General features: G+C 46.8%; 1 protein-coding gene and 1 pseudogene across 1 annotated transcript in view; both read left to right on the top strand.

Annotated features, from left to right (window-relative positions):
• Window positions 1-17,534, top strand: part of st3gal1l3 (ST3 beta-galactoside alpha-2,3-sialyltransferase 1, like 3) — a 109,188-nt gene that overhangs the window by 69,656 nt on the left and 21,998 nt on the right. The window lies entirely within an intron of this gene.
• LOC148970927 (uncharacterized) lies at window positions 9,527-10,589 on the top strand (annotated as a pseudogene).

Here is a 17,534-nt window from a genome sequence, read left to right on the forward strand (position 1 = left end):
CTATGCGAAATCCCCCAATCTCCGTCACTTCTGACGTAACTCGAAGTGACTACGAAAGGGAACTACTTCTCATAGGCTATGCAAGCAAAAACTATTTTTGGCGTATAAATTGTACGAGACATAAAATTTGTGCTATAGACACGCACTTTCATGAGATCGGACTGGATCGGGTGAAAGCACATTTTAAACTGGTAACACTTATTCACCAACACAATCGCTTTCTCACTAATGCATTGCATTCAAACAAATGTAATCTTAGTACTGTCTATCGGTATTTGATTTTGAATGAGCAGAAATCTGTAAGAAATGTAGCGACCCATTGATAAATAACTGATGATGAAAACGTAGTTATTTTCTTCTTTCCAAACAAAAAGTGCTCTGCAAAAAGCAGCAATGATATTTAATTTATAATGCTGATAACCTGTAATAAGTATAGCATGTCATAGGAAAAGTTTGCAAACTATCCAAATCCAATAAACCACATTGCAACTATTCTCCTTATGTTGTTTTTTTATTTTTATTTTATTTAATATGCCTATTAATTATGATGAGGAGTAGTTTTGTGAGATTTTAAAGCATACTTAATTTCCTTGGGGAACGAACACGAAGCAGTGTTTCTGATACCAGTGAGCGAGGAGTGGAGCGTGACCGGTAAATGGTGAACCCGGAGCGGAGCTGGAGCGGAGTGATTATATAATGCTCGGAGCGTGGAGGGAAAATTGTTGCCGCTCTCTTTTTAAAACTATATTTTTGAGTAATACTGAAGATATTGCTATAAATTACAGCAATTCCTCCCCCTTTTCCGTTTAAATGAGACTTGTGCTTATAGTAGTAATCTTGCGGGGTGGACTCATTTAAAGTAATTTAATTGTCTGGTTTTACCCAAGTTTCTGTCAAACACAGCACAACTAGGTTACGGTCTGTAATCATATCATTAACAAAAAGTGCTTTTGAAGAAAGGGATCGAATATTCAACAACCCTTTACCATTTGTTTTTTATTCGTTGAATATCAATCAAATTTTTACCCTTAAATGGGTTTGAGAGTTTTTTGTATTTCCTAGTTCGGGGAACAGACAGTCTCTATATGATGATAGGTGAAAGAGGCTCTATGTGATGGGATTTATTTGACCTCAGTGACGTGAGACAGCTAGCAGACAGTCGGTTTAGCCAGTCTGTCTGCTTCCTGACGTGAGCCCCATATTGTCATGTTTGAGCTCTAAGACCATGTGCCATATTACTGGAGAGAAGAGCAGCACCATCCTAGGAGGGATGAATGCCATCTCTTCTGAACAGGTCAGGTCTGCCCCAAAAACTATATAGAGGACATATAACTATATAGGGACAAACGATATAGAGAGCGGTGGTAACTCACTGTATCAGATGTCGGAGAGGTGATGGATATAAATGGAGAGGGCTCTCAGCAGATCAGTTGATGGGTTCCAAAGGAAAGATGAGCAAAAACAAAACACGAATACCAGCGGGAAGCGGCAGCACAAACATGCCTTGTGTTCTCATGTAAACCGGAAAGTGACTGGCATTGTTGTTGGTACCAGACAGGCTGGTCTGGATATTTCAGAAACTGCTGATCTACTGGGATTTTCACACACTATGGGTTAAAATGCCTTGTTGATGCCAGAGGTCAGTGGAGAATGGCTAGACTGGTTTGAGCTGATAGAAAGGCAACAGTAACTTAGGTGTGGTAAAATGCCATTTTTACAAATAAATCTCTGATGTTCCCAGATTATGTGTGTGAAGTTTTAGCACAAAATACCCCACATATATTTTTATATAGCATGTTAAAGTTTTTGAGGGTTTACAAAAACACACCGTTTTGTGCCTGGCACTTTAAATGCAAATGAGCTGCAGCAGAGGGCGGGGTTTTAAAAGCTCCTATGTTAGCAGCTGCGATTATGTCACCGCTGCGGGCCGGGGTGGACTTGGATGACCAGCAATCCCTAACTTGGACACCACCGTGAGGAGCCGACACCACGGGTGCGCAACAAATGGACAACGCAGACCAGAGATAAGGAATAACAATCTTTATTGAACACAATATATTGATGAGCACAAACGTAACAGACTTCAGTGTCCTCTAGGTCTTCTTCAGCTATGGGTGGGTACTGATCGAACGTCCCAGTTTCGCCCTGACGTTCGTCCTTTTATTTAGTCCTTGTACTTTTGTAGTCCTTTTTCTTAAAAGCAAATATCTTCCTTTGCTTTGAACTTTGAGCGTTGTAACTTTGATAATGTCGTTTATGCTCAAACAGTAACATTTCACACTAACTGAAGTTAGGAAAGTGAAATCATACTTTACCACCCCTTTAAATAACCCCTCGTCACAACCCAGGTATGCAGAAGAGCTGAACGCACAACACGTCAGATGGGCTACAGCAGCATAAGACAATTCCAAGTGCCCCTCTTGTCAGCAAAGAGCAGGAAACGTCTTAGTTACGTATGTAACCCTCGTTCCCTGAGTAGGGAATGGAGACGTTACGTTGGATGACAGAGAATGGGGGTTTCGCCTAGAAAGCCAATCCTCTTCGAGTATTAAAAAAACGAGCCAATGGCAAAGAAATGCCATGGGTCTGTGGAATTTGCATAGTGTATCCCCGCCTAACCACGTGGGTATAAAAGGAGGGTGCGGACGTAAACGCAGAGCTGCTACGTCTCCCTGCCACTTCCGCTGTACCGCTAGGTAGACACCTGAGTTCAGTCTCAGCTCCCATTGACTTCACCAATGATACGGCTCACTTCAGGACTCGGATGGTAAGAAGGAAGGTAAGGATTCTTCTCAGTACAGGATACTTTTGTCCGTGCACAGTCAAGGGACAATGATTCAAAAGCTTACTTCACCAGCGATGCTGCATACGTTCAGACTCAGACAGTAAGTAGGAAGGTAAGGATTCTTCTCAGTACAGGATACTTCTGTCAGTGCACAGTAGTGGGACAATGATTCAAATGCTTACTTCACCAGCGATGCTGCATACTTCCAGACTCAGACGGCTAGTAGGAAGGTGAGGAGTCTTCTCAGTATACGATACTTTCACCAGTGCACAGTAGCGAGACAGTGGTTTAAAAGCTTACTTCACCAGCGATGCTGCGCACTTCCAGACTCAGACAGTAAGTAGGAAGGTAAGGATTCTTCTCAGTACAGGATACCTTCGTCAATGCACAGTAGTGGGACAATGATTCAAAAGCTTACTTCCCAGTGATGCTGCATACTTCCAGACTCAGACGGTAAGTAGGAGGGTAAGGATTCTACTCAGTATAGGATACTTTCCAGCTCAGCTGTATCACTCGGGGCTTCTGATGGAGAGCAGATATAATAACTTTTCACAAACGTGTAAGCAGGGGCTGGGGCCACTTCTCAGCAGAAGCACACGATGGCCTGACAATGTTTCAGCCACACCCGAAACCGGATTGGGATGTGTCAGACACAAATCGTTCCCTCGGGAAACTCATGGCTCATTAAGAGGGTTCCACTCACTAAGCGTCTTTGTCACCCGTGACAATTACCTCAAGCAGACACACTAAAATTACAGAAACCGTTCTGCTTTTAATATTAAGTTAAAGTCAGTCAAAGATGGAGAGGTGAAGAACTGATAATATGCAGAATGCAACAGGAAGTCTGTTGTAGTCCTTTTATTTAGTCCTTGTACTTTTGTAGTCCTTTTCCTTAAAAGCAAATATCTTCCTTTGCTTTGAACTTTGAGTGTTGTAACTTTGATAATGTCGTTTATGCTCAAACAGTAACATTTCACACTAACTGAAGTTAGGAAAGTGAAATCATACTTTACCACCCCTTTAAATAACCCCTCGTCACAACCCAGGTATGCAGAAGAGCTGAACGCACAACACGTCAGATGGGCTACAGCAGCATAAGACAATTCCAAGTGCCCCTCTTGTCAGCAAAGAACAGGAAACGTCTCAGTTACGTATGTAACCCTCGTTCCCTGAGTAGGGAATGGAGACGTTACGTTGGATGACAGAGAATGGGGGTTTCGCCTAGAAAGCCAATTCTCTTCGAGTATTAAAAAAACGAGCCAATGGCAAAGAAATGCCATGGGTCTGTGGAATTTGCATAGTGTATCCCCGCCTAACCACATGGGTATAAAAGGAGGGTGCGGACGTAAACGCAGAGCTGCTACGTCTCCCTGCCACTTCCGCTGTACCGCTGGGTAGACACCTGAGTTCAGTCTCAGCTCCTCAGCAAAGACATAGCTCTATGTCTTTCTCATAGAGCTATGTCTTTGCTGAGGAGCTGAGACTGAACTCAGGTGTCTACCCAGCAGTACAGCGGAAGTGGCAGGGAGACGTAACGTCTCCGTTCCCTACTCAGGGAACGAGGGTTATATACGTAACCAAGACGTTCCTTTTCGTCACTCCAAATTGCGTCGGATGACAGAGAATGGGGGTCCCCCGTGAAATCACACCACCTTCACAGCTATCTTCCAGTGCCCTGCGAAAGTCTGATCCCCTGTCGTGAAACTTAGCATGGATGAGGAGTCCTACTTAGCACAGGAATACCAAGGTACACTGGGGAGCATATCTCAGAGGAAATATGTCGCAGTATGCCTACCCGTAGGGAGGACTTAAGAATACACATATGGCCCAAGGGGACTTCATATGGAGGAACACTGGAGTAAACAACCCGTAGGGTGGCTAGATTTTAAACTCCAGGGGTGGCAAGGTGGCTTGCCGAGGGAAGACACAAAGAGACTTACAGTGGAACATACATATGTGGGGGTTACTAGAAGGAACCATGCACACAGATGCACCTAGCCGATGCACAGGCAATAGACACTGGCGCCAGCATCAACAGTGCTGGAGGAACTCAGGGCTTCAATAGAGCTGAGGAATAATCGCACTTATCCAGTCTGTGGAGTAGAATGACGAGCAAGCGAAGACACCTGTGCGGGTCCAGTACTGGCTGGATGAGCGAGTACAAGAGAGGTCACAGGCTCCACTCAGAGATTGTAGAATCTCGCGAAGGTGTTTGGTGTCGCCCAGCCTGCAGCTCTGCAGATGTCTGCTAGCGAGGCACCATGCGCTAAAGCCCAAGAGGAAGACACACTCAGGGTGGAGTGTGCTGTCATACCAAGGGGGCACGGTCGACCTTGCTGTTGATAAGCCAAAGCAATGGTCTCCACAATCCAGTGAGACAACCTCTGCTTTGAGAGAGCCCTTCCCTTCTGGCTCCCACCACACACACTGCGTTCTGTCTACGTAAGCACGGAGGGCCTGTACTGGACAGAGCAGTGCCAAGGCTGGGTCTGCCTCCTCCAGGGGCAGCGCTTGCAGGTTCACCACCTGGTCCTGATAGGGAGTGGTAGGAACCTTGGGCACATATCCAGGCTGGGGTCTCAGGATCACTTGAGAGTAGGCCAGCCCGAATCCCAGGCACTCTTTGTCAACGGAGAATACGTACAGGTACCCCGCCCTCTTGATGGAGGCCAGTGCAACCAGCAGCACTGTCTTCACTGACAGGAATTTAATCTCAACTGATTGCAGGGGCTCAAAGAGAGGTCTCTGCAGGGCATTTAAGACCACTGAGAGGTCCCAAGAGTGGATTCCCACGATTCAGTCTCCTCGCTCCTCTCAGGAACCTGACGATCAGGTTGTGCTTTCGCAGCGACTTACCTTCAACTGCTTCGTGATATGCGGCAATAGCGACCACATACACGTTCAGGGTGGCGGCAGACAGCTTTCGCTCCAACCCGTCTTGCAGGAAGGAAAGCACAAGACTGATCGAGCATCTCCTGGGGTCTTCTCGGTAAGAGGAGCACCAGTTGATGAAGAGGTTCCACCTCAACGCATAGATGTGTCTAGTAGACAACGCTCTAGCGGAAGTGATAGTAGCCATCACTTCCGCTACTCAAACCTGCCACGAGGGTGCCATAGGGTGCCCCGTCTCTGAGAAAGGAGGTCCTTCCTCAGAGGAATTGGCCAAGGAGATGCTGTCGTGAGGAGTATCAGTTCGGAGAACCAGGTCTGGGTGGGCCAATACGGTACAACCAAAATTACCTGCTACTTGTCCTCCTTGATCTTGCACAGAGTCCATGCGAGAAGGCTCACTGGGGGAAACGCATAGTTGTGTAGGCCCCGCGGCCAGCTGTGCGCCAGTGCATCCGTGCTAAGCGTGCCCTCGGTCAGGGAGTAATACAGGGCGCAATGGGATGAGTCGTGGGAGGCAAACAGATCTATCTGTGCATCCCCGAACTGGCTGCATATCAGCTGGACAATCTGGGGATGGAGTCGCCATTCGCCAGAGATTGGCCGGAACCGTGACAGCTCGTCGGCTGCAAGGTTCCTCTCTCCTGGAATGTAAATAGCACGAAGGGACCTCAGGTGCTTCTGACTCCATAAGAGGAGGTGGCATGCGAGTTGTGACATACAGCGAGAGCATAGACCACCCTGACGGTTGATGTACGCTACTGTCGCAGTATTGTCTGAACGGACTAGTACGTGTTGACCCTGGAGCAACGCATGGAAGCGGTGCAAGGCAACGTGCACTGCCAGCAACTCGAGGCAATTGACATGCATAAGGCGCTGGGGTCCTGTCCAGGAGCCCAGGGCTGCATGTCCATTGCACATGGTGCCCCAGCCCGTGGCAGAGGCATCTGTGGAGACAACAACATGTCTGGAAACTCGCTCTAGGGGAACTCTGGCCCGTGGAAAGCTGAGGTTCCTCCACTGGGTGAAGGTCTGACGGCAGGTCGGAGTTACTGGAACTCTGAGCGTACCGTAAAATACCCACCTCAGGACTCGATCGTGAAGCTACAGCTGAAGCGGTCACATATGAAGCAATCTGAGTGGTGCCTCTGAAAAAGTTTCAGTGGGACCACACTCTTGCCGTCGAACTGTCGAAGACAAGTCAGCAGTGAGTGTGCGCACTCGCTCGTAAGCTGCGCGGACATGGCGACCGAGTCTATCTCCATACAGAGAAAAGAGATCCTCTGCATGGGGCAACGTTTGCTCTTCTCCTAGTTGACCCGAAGGTCCAGACGGGCTAGGTGCCGGAGCACAAGGTCTCTGTGTTGGCAGACCTGATCTTGAGAGTGAGCTAAGATTAGCCAGTCGTCGAGTTCAGAACGCGAACCCCTTGTTTGTGAAGGGGGAAAAGGGCTGCCTTGACGACCTTCGTAAAGATGTGAGGGTACAGAGCTAGCCCAAATGGGAGAAGCGCGTACTGATATGCCTGCACCTCGAAAACAAACCGAAGAAATGGTCTGTGTCGAGGTAAAATGGAGACATGAATGTAGGCGTCCTTCAGGTCTAATGCTGCAAACCAATCCTGGGGCCGAACACACTCGAAAATACGTTTGGCCCTGAGCATCTTGAACTGCAGCCTGTGAAGGGTGAGGTTCAGGACGCGCAGGTCCAGGATCGGCCGTAACCCACCGGTTTCTTGGGGACAATGAAGTAGGGATGTAGAACCCTGACCTCATCTCGGCTGGAGGGACAGTCTCGATTGTACCCTTCACCATCAGGGTGGCAACCTCCGCTCTCATGATCGGGGCATTGCCACCGACCATCATTAAGCGAACTCCCCTGAAGCGGGGAGGAGACCGTGCGAACTGAATCGCATAGCTGAGCCTGATAGTTCGGGTGACCCAACGGGACAGATTGGGGAGCTCTAGCCAAGCCCCCAAAAACTGATCCAGTGGAAACATTCGAGCCAGAGGCGTCCCTCCGGAGGGGCAGCTGTAGGATTGAAAAGAATCCAAGACATTTGAAATGATCTTTACTGTGTTCCATCCCTTCTTTTAACCACAAGGACCATTGGAGGATCAAAGACAGAGGAGCTGATAGTGATCAAGGCCTGTAGGCCAAGATTGTGTACTTTGTGGGGTCAATGAATTGTCACACCTTTAGAACACTGGGGGAAGTGTAATTATCTGATTGGTCAGTTTAAATGTCTCACATTTGGGTTTTAGTCACATGGTCAGGGAAAGGATAAAAGAAGACTGACTGTTGCTCTGTCTCTTGTAATGCTCTGCTCTTTCTATGCTCTGGCTCTCTCCCTTTATTGGGGTTCTTTCCCTTTGCCTCCTCTGTTCTTTCTCTCTCTCTCTCTCTCTCTCTCTCTCTGGTAATATTTTACATGCTGGGTAAGATTATTGGTATAAGTTATCATCATTTCATACATCTATTTTGTAACTATTTTAAGTGTAACCATAACCATATTTTGTCATTAAACCTTTTCAATTACAACTAAGATGCTATCTAGTTTTGATTTGGTATTGACTTTGAAGTGCTACATATTGCAAAACAATACTGTCACTCTCTATAGCAAAGCTCTCCCACATATTAAGCTATTGTAACTGCGCTTATTTCCGTCGTTGGTATAAGTGGCAGTGGGTGGAATAGACAAGAAATGTGCATTTTTCTACCATCTTGCTAATAATGTTTCTTTAAGCCTAGTTTTTTTAAGCCCGATTTAAGCCCGATTTGCAAATCGTTGAGTCGCCGACAAGTCAGGGTGTTATCGCGTGCAAATCGCGGGCGATTAGCGGACGATTAACGCTCGCCAATCCGTTAGTGTGAAAGAGCCAACAACGCACCAAAGACAGCTCGCAGACACCTCGCAGACAGGTCACCGAGCTCAGAAAAATATCTAGCATGCTAGATATCTCGAGCAGTCGCGCGACTCAATCTCAGTGATGTCATGAGTACAGCCAATCATAGCAACGCATGGGTTGAGGACACCAGGTAAATCTTACTTTTTCTTTTCTTTTTTGCATTTTTTTTTCTCAGAGCAGATCGTCGAGCAAACAGTGTGCAGCACTAGTTTCTGTCTGACGTCCATATTCGCGTGTTGTGTTCTTCTCTGCAGTTTCGCGTCATTTCTGGTTCGTTTTATTGCGTGGTTTTTCGTGACAAAACATGGTTATTAGACCAGATAGAATCGTGTTGTTGTCAACTCGTTATTTGTTTGATTATTTTCAGGATTTAGACCGTACTATAGTACTGAAACAGCTCTCATTGAGTCACAAATGATATGCTCTTATCTTCCGATCGTGGTTGTATCTCTATGTAGTGTGTTGTTAACTCGTGTAGTGAGTTACCTCCTGTTGTGGATCTATCACGTTGTGTTGTGTGGTGTGAACAGCTAAACAACTTGAACACTCCAGATTTCACTGAGAGCAAGTCATGTAGTGTGAACTGCACAGTTCAGCCCGACATTTTAAAATCATGTAGTGTGAACTAGGCTTTAGTCATTCGGCAGTCTTGCAGCCTGAACCTCTGCAGGAAATCCACCCTTACAGATGGTGCCGAAACCCGGGATCCCTTGCAGTGTGTTTTCTGAAATTCACTCTGAATGAGACAATATTTTATAGTTGATTTTGTGAATGGATTAAGCTGACTTGATGACCAAATGGGTAAGTCTGTTCCCTATCGAGGGAACTCGCGATGCGTCACTGTTACGCTTTTGGGAACGCCTCCAGCGTGACTGCGTCTGAAGCATCTATGTCAACTAGTCCAATAGGAAACATGACCGTCATGGGCGGATGACGTCATGACCAGGAAATGATAAAAGAGCACCCGGTGCAAACCGGCATTAGCTTCTATTGCCTCAGCAAGCGATCTGTGTCTCTGTCTGTCTTATTTACTGTTGTCTGTGATTATTATTGGAAACGGAATTATGGCGAAACAAATGTTCAGGCTTTGTGCTTCTCCCTGCCCGCGCTATTTAACGGGTGGGGATACTCACGAGCTTTGTGTCATTTGTTTGGGAGTGGAGCATGCGGTGTCAGCCTTCGAGGAGGCTGACTGCCAACACTGCGAGAATCTCTCGCTCCGCATGCTTCGCTCCCGCCTGGCGCTGTTTGATGAGAGCGGCCAGGCTCGCAATCCTCAGGGTGCAGGACCGGAGAATGCATTCCTGGGGATCGCAAAAGGATCTTTCAGAGGGGTTGGAGACGGGTCCTGTGGCCTTATCGCCTTCCTTTTCTGAACGATCCAGTGCTCTCGCTCCGGTGTCAGAAGCCCGCGCTGCGGTTCCTTCTGCACGGGGAGAGAGCTCGATGCTTCAGTGCTCTAGCTCCGAGGAGGTAGATGTACTGAGCATCGACAGTTTAAGCACACACATGGGAGAAAAAGACTCGCCATCTGTTTCTCCCGCATATGATGAGTTGGTGGAAGTGATTACTAGAGCGGTTGAAAAATTACATATTGATTGGCCAGCTGTAAGAGAGGACGCGCGTCCTAAAAGCAAACTCGACGAGCGTTTTCTTTCATCTAGTGTTTCACTTCCACCACGAGGCCTTCCATTCTTTCCCGATTTACATAATGAGATATCAAGAACATGGAATAAGCCGTACTCTGCACGTGTTTTCAGCCCTCAAGTTCATATTTATTCGGGTATAAGGGGGCTGAAAGAGTACGGCTATGAGGCGATGCCCCGGGCTGAACAGACGCTCGCGAGCTATCTGTCACCCGGTTCGGTATCGTCTCTGAAGGCCTCAGCTTTACCCACTAAACCATTAAAAACAACATCTACGTTAGTGGGCAAAGCTTATACGGCAGCAGGTCAGGCTGGTGCATGCCTCCATTCTATGGCTATATTACAGGCATACCAGGCTGAGCTGCTGGGGGATTTGGATAAAAGTGAGGGAGTTGGACCCGATGAAATTAGAGAACTTCGTCGGGCCACAGATTTGTCTCTCAGGGCTACTAAGGAGACCGCTAGAGCAATTGGGCGGTCTATGGCAGCCCTGGTGGCCACTGAGAGACATCTGTGGTTGAATTTGACTGATTTAAAGGACCGAGATCGTTCCTTTCTTTTAGATGCCCCGGTTAATCCTGATGGTCTCTTCGGCGACGCTGTTGATGAGGTCGTCGAGAGATTTCAGGAAGCTAAAAAACAGTCAGAGGCATTTAAAAAATTTCTCCCTCGCCGTGTCCAACCCCCTGGGGCTGCTGGGCGTGAGCAGCCCCAGCCGTCAAGCTCATCATATCGTGCGCAACAAAAAGAGAGTGTTGCGTCTCGTGCACCTCCACAAAAACACTGGAGGCAGACGAAACACTCTCAGCCAAAGCCTTCGAAGTCGAAGCCGGATCTGAGGACCGTTCTTCAGGCTAAGAAGGCTTCGGCGCAAAAGAAAAGGTCCTGACGCCACGGGTGTCAGACCAGTGAGGACTGCCCCAACCGAAGTGAACCGGTGTACACCTCAGTATACGGTGCCCGGTTCATTTCGGGGTCCTCAGGGGACAATTCTGCCCACCCCGCCACCCTTGGTGCTTCGGGGCGCAGTGGTCGCCAGAGAACGTCTGGCGCAACGTCGACTCGACGTTGCGTCGGACGGGAACCTTCTGAGGGGGGTTCAAAAACAGTCAGTCCGGTTGGTTTCTGCCGTTATGTTCCAGGCCCCCGGGCTGGGTGTTTTAAATACATCAGAGGCCAGCCTCGAGAGGCTGGTTCCCCTAGTAGAATTTCTGACAGAATGGAGGAATCTGCCAAATATTTCTCGTTGGGTCCTGCAGATGATAGAGGGAGGATACAGAATCCAGTTCGGTTCTCGTCCTCCACGTTTCAACGGGGTGCTGCCCACGTTGGTACACCCCGAGCAGGCTCTGGTGATGGAGCAAGAAGTGAAGGCTTTATTAGCGAAAGAAGCTATAGAGCAGGTGTATCCACCCGACAGGGAATCGGGTTTTTACAGCCGCTATTTCATTGTTCCAAAAAAGGATGGAGGGTTGCGTCCCATTTTAGATCTTCGTCTATTGAATCGTTCAGTTCAGAAACTCAAGTTCAAGATGCTGACACTCAAGCAGATTGTGACTCAAATCAGATCCGAGGACTGGTTCGTCACGATAGATTTGAAAGATGCGTACTTCCATATCTCCATCCTCCCTCAGCACAGGAGGTTCCTGAGGTTTTCTTTCGGGGGCAAAGAATACCAATATCGGGTACTTCCATTCGGTCTGGCTTTATCACCCCGCACGTTCACGAAGTGCGTAGATGCAGCTCTGGCCCCGCTCAGGCTGCAGGGCATACGCATTCTGAACTACATAGACGACTGGCTGATTCTAGCAGAGTCAGAACAGTTAGCGGTTCGGCACCGAGGTGTCGTTCTCGCACATATGCAGAAATTGGGGTTGAGGCTCAACGCCAAGAAGAGTGTGCTTTCTCCAGTACAGAGAACCACTTTTCTTGGTGTGGTATGGGATTCAGTCACGATGCGAGCCACGCTGTCGCCCGCTCGTGTAGCTGCTATCCTTTCCGCCACAAAGGAGCTAAAGCTAGGCCAGTCACGCACTGTGAAACAGTTCGAGAGACTGTTAGGTCTCTTGGCAGCAGCGTCCAACGTGATACCTTTTGGCCTGTTGTATATGAGACCTCTGCAGTGGTGGCTCAGGACCAGAGGGTTCTCCCCGAGGGGGAACCCACTTCGTATGATCAAGATCACGCGGCGGTGTCTCCAAGCCTTGATTATATGGAGGAAACACTGGTTCCTGTCCCAGGGTCCGGTGTTGGGAGCTCTTTGCCATCGAGTGGCTATCTCGACAGATGCTTCCCTCACCGGCTGGGGAGCGGTAATGGAAGGCCGTTCAGCTCAGGGTCTGTGGAGGAGTCATCATCTCTCCTGGCACATAAATTGCCTGGAGATGATGGCTGTCTTCAAGGCTTTGAGATATTTCCTCCCAGATCTGAGGGGCCATCATGTGCTTGTCCGGACAGACAACACATCAGTGGTCTCTTATTTAAATCGACAGGGGGGTCTGCGTTCGCGTCCACTGTGCAAACTGGCGCACCAGATCCTCCTGTGGTCCCTAGGGAAATTGCTCTCACTGAGGGCAGTATACATTCCAGGGGCCCAGAATGTAGGAGCAGACACACTGTCGAGGCAGAGGCTGAGGCCGGGGGAATGGAGGCTCCACCCCGAGGTGGTGGAGCAGATCTGGAGGGTGTATGGCCAGGCGGAAGTGGATCTGTTTGCGTCTCAGCACACGACGCACTGTCCTCTTTGGTTCTCCCTCACTCAACCAGCCCCCCTGGGGCTGGATGCTATGGTTCAGGCATGGCCGAGGCTGCGTCTGTATGCCTTTCCCCCTGTAGCTCTGCTCCCAGGAGTTCTGGAGAGAATCCGCCAGGATGGGATAAGTCTATTGCTAGTAGCACCACGCTGGCCAAGTCGTATTTGGTTTGCGGACCTCATTCATCTTCTCGACAGGCCTCCCCTGGAGTTGCCCATCAGGAGAGACCTTCTGTCTCAGGCAGGGGGCACGATGGGTGTGGCCTCTGAGGGGGCCCAACTCATGAGTAGTGGTCTGTCAGCGGAAGTGGCTGAGACCATTTTAAGCTCCAGAGCTCCGGCTACGAGGAAACTTTACGCACTTAAATGGAAAGTGTTTACTTCCTGGTGTCGCCAACGCCAGTGGGACCCGATTAATTGTTCAGTCAACACAGTTCTCGAGTTTCTACAAGAGCGTTTCTCGTCAGGTCTATGTCCTTCCACGCTCAAGGTTTACGTGGCAGCCATTGCGGCTTTCCATGCCCTAGTGGGGGGTACTTCCCTCGGTCGAGACCCCTTGATTACACGTTTCCTCCGTGGCACACTGAGGCTGAGGCCTGCAACTCGTACTAGGGTGCCGGCTTGGGATCTGGCTACTGTTCTTGAAGGCTTATCTGGGGTTATCTTTGAGCCCCTGGATTCGGTTTCAGAGAAATTTCTCACTTTTAAAACAGTGTTTCTGTTAGCTATTTCATCCCTTAAGAGAGTCGGTGACCTTCAGGCCCTTTCGGTTTCCCCTGCATGCCTTGAATTTGCACCAGGGATGGTCAAGGCATTCTTATACCCTAAACAAGGCTATGTGCCTAAGGTGCCCACCATGATTCCGAGGCCTATTGTGCTACAGGCTTGTTGTCCTCCACCGTTTTCTTCTCCGGACCAGGAAAGATTGAACCTTTTATGCCCAGTGAGAGCACTGGACAATTATGTGCATCGGACTTCTGCTTTTAGGAGATCTGATCAGTTATTTGTCTGCTTTGGATCTCCCAAGAGGGGTCTTCCTGCTTCAAAGCAGACAGTTAGCAAGTGGATAGTTGAGGCTATTTCTCTGGCTTATGAGTCTTCTGGCCTGCCTTGCCCTTTGGCGGTCAGGGCCCATTCTACTAGGAGTATGGCGGCTTCTAAAGCTCTCTTATCTGGAGTCTCTCTTCAAGATGTTTGTGATGCGGCGGGTTGGTCCTCTCCTCTCACATTTGTCAGGTTTTATAGCCTGGACCTGGAGGCTGCCCCAGGTTCACATGTGCTTAATAATGCTTAGGGTGGTGTGACAACAGGCTGACACTCAGGCATTTGAAAGTCTGGCGATTTGGGTATTCTCGTTCCCAAAAGCGTAACAGTGACGCATCGCGAGTTCCCTCGATAGGGAACGTCTCAGGTTACGTCTGTAACCATAGTTCCCTGAGAAGGGAACGAGACGATGCGTCACCCTGCCATACTTCCTGCATCCCTGTATCGGCTTGCTTCGGCAATTTCTGAAGCTAATGCCGGTTTGCACCGGGTGCTCTTTTATCATTTCCTGGTCATGACGTCATCCGCCCATGACGGTCATGTTTCCTATTGGACTAGTTGACATAGATGCTTCAGACGCAGTCACGCTGGAGGCGTTCCCAAAAGCATAACAGTGACGCATCGTCTCGTTCCCTTCTCAGGGAACTATGGTTACAGACGTAACCTGAGACGTTTTCATTGTTTAATGGTATGATAGGAAGTCTCCATTTGAATGAAACAGAATTTAGAAGGTTTTGAATAGCTTTAATAGTCACATTACTGTATAATTTGTGAATATTGTGAATATTCAGATCTCCTCAGGGATGGAAGGGAAAAATTCTGATAATAGTGATGTATTGTTTGTCTTATGGAGCAAAAAAGTTGAGCCTACCTTATGTAAACTCAAGAAAGAGTACATTGATTTTAAATGTCCAGATGAGGAATTGCTCCAATGGTGGGGCACAATTGGCAAACATCAAAAGAAATCAAAACATGATGAAATAATTGAGGCTCTAAACTTCATAAGATGTACACGGCTACGTGAGTTAACATCGTGTCTATTTTCAAGTATAGATGCTAAATGTAAAGAAGTGCAATCTAAAAATGCAGAGGCACAAAAGTCTGAGGCAAAGATTAAAGATCTTCAAACACAGCTAGATAAATTACTAGCCGAACAGTTAGCCCTGACTGAAAAGTGTAAAAATCACAAAGAGAACATTGCAGATCTGAAGGCTAAGCTAAATGTTAAAAAGCATGTTCACTTAGAAGAGGTGACTTGCTCTAATGAATCTGAAACATTTAGTTCAGAAAATGCATGTGCAACTGCTCTAGAAAGTGTGCCTATTTCAGTTCTTAAGGTGATGCAGCACCGTAATAGCGCAGAGTCATGTACCAGAACGCATGGTGTACAAGCATTCGAGAGTCGTGATAATCCTCAAACTCCAGGAGAACGTAGCAATCAACCCTATGGTAAAGAAAGCAGGTTTTGCAGTTCCTGTCAGAAAATAGGCCATAAAGAGGTGAAATGCTGGTCACTGGGTAGGGGTAGACCTCCTCCTTATTTTCAGAAAAATAGCAAACCACTTTCTAAGAGTAAAAATCTGCGATCTGCACATACCGGCAAAACTCTTAATGAGTTAACCGCCTTGTTCATGCAAGGCCTTCAGCTATTAACTTCACTTGCTAGTGGGTTGGTAGCCCAATAGCAACAAGTTTAACATCCAAATTGCAATGATCCTGTTAGTATTTTCAGATTTGTAATTGCGCGTAACACATTGCTCATAGAACACAATTTATAGTTGTTTGTGCTACTACAATGTGCACATAGACTAATTAAGTTTATTTCTTTAAGACACATGATTGCTTTACTGTAAGTGTTGGATGAAAACTCTTAGGTGAAAAGGTTGTAGATGCTGTGCATTCTAGGCCAAGTATCTTGTGTAAACTGGAATAACTGTTTTACTGGAATTGCATTGCAATTTCAAGTTGCATGTGTGTGTCTATGTTGAATTTGTCTCCTTACTGGAAAACTCTGCTATTTTCCATATAGCTGCAGTAAAACCACGTAAAGGAGCATAGTATGGCCATGTGGCTACAATGTGCTTCACAATTGCATTAACCATGAAAATGCTTTGCTCACAACAGGATTCAGTAACTCTGAACTTTGCACTGTTATCATGCTTCTTAACAAAACATAGGTGTGGGAAGATTTTGAGCCAGATCACATCTCATACTCACATTCTCATGCTGGCTCCCTGTTACAAAAACAGGACCAAATTTGCATCACAATTGTAAAACTCCCTAATCTTTGTTTTGAGGCATGAAGAATTTACACATAGCCACAGCTAAATGCAGCTACATAGATAACACCATTTGATCTTTACACACAAAGTCAAATCTGCAGCTGATTCTGCCTCACAAAATTTAATTCATACAATTTTATTCAAGTCTTTCATCTAATAATTGATTGTTTTGTTTTTACTTTGAATTTACTTTATCACTTAAGTAATCACTTGTCTCACCAAGTTAAATTTTAAAATGTATGTCAGTATTACTAATTTTTACCAAAGTACAAATATTTGTATTCTCATCAATGCTTTGGAATATTTCTGAAACTTATTGGGTGTATGCTTATTTGTATTTTGTCCATTTGACATTGATTAAATTGAATCTCTGTGTTTGGTTGCACTGAATATTTTGCTGATACTGTACATGAAATGGGGTTTTAAACCAGCATTTGTTGTTTTGTTGAAATGCAATTTATTTAAATGTTTCCAGAAACAATGTAAGAGCTTGTAAGATCTTCTTTTATTCTCCCTTGATCACATTTTTAAGTATATCAATTTAAGGGCTTTTTGCCAGAGACACATTTTAATCTGACCATATCAAACCTCTAATCAATGACATTGACAAATGCCATATGTATGCCTTTTCAGTTTGTTGTGCTTCATGCTCTTTTGAATCACAGGATTCCTGCTAAGTTCACACCTGTGTCCTGCCTCTGAAAGAGGAACCAGTGTTTGCTCCCAGATTCAGTACCTTTTCTTGTGGAAGTGTGGAGTGTTCGATGGATGATTTGCATATCTATGAAAGGTGCAACACCATTTGATAAAGCCTCCTCATGCAGGGCTGAAGGGAGAACAAAGACTCAAGACTGACCTGCTGGTATTGCAACAAGCCTGGACGAAAAGTCTGAAGATACAACTACACACAACAGAAAGCATGTCTTTATAGATTGTGCCACCTTTGGACTCCATGGGTGTGGCCAACGGTGCCAAGGGGGGAATTGTAGGATTGAAAAGAATCCAAGACATTTGAAATGATCTTTACTGTGTTCCATCCCTTCTTTTAACCACAAGGACCATTGGAGGATCAAAGACAGAGGAGCTGATAGTGATCAAGGCCTGTAGGCCAAGATTGTGTACTTTGTGGGGTCAATGAATTGTCACACCTTTAGAACACTGGGGGAAGTGTAATTATCTGATTGGTCAGTTTAAATGTCTCACATTTGGGTTTTAGTCACATGGTCA

The sequence above is a fragment of the Pimephales promelas genome, chromosome 18, assembly GCF_988280905.1.
Source record: "Pimephales promelas chromosome 18, fPimPro1.hap1.1, whole genome shotgun sequence".
In the NCBI taxonomy this organism is placed as follows: Eukaryota; Metazoa; Chordata; class Actinopteri; order Cypriniformes; family Leuciscidae; genus Pimephales; species Pimephales promelas.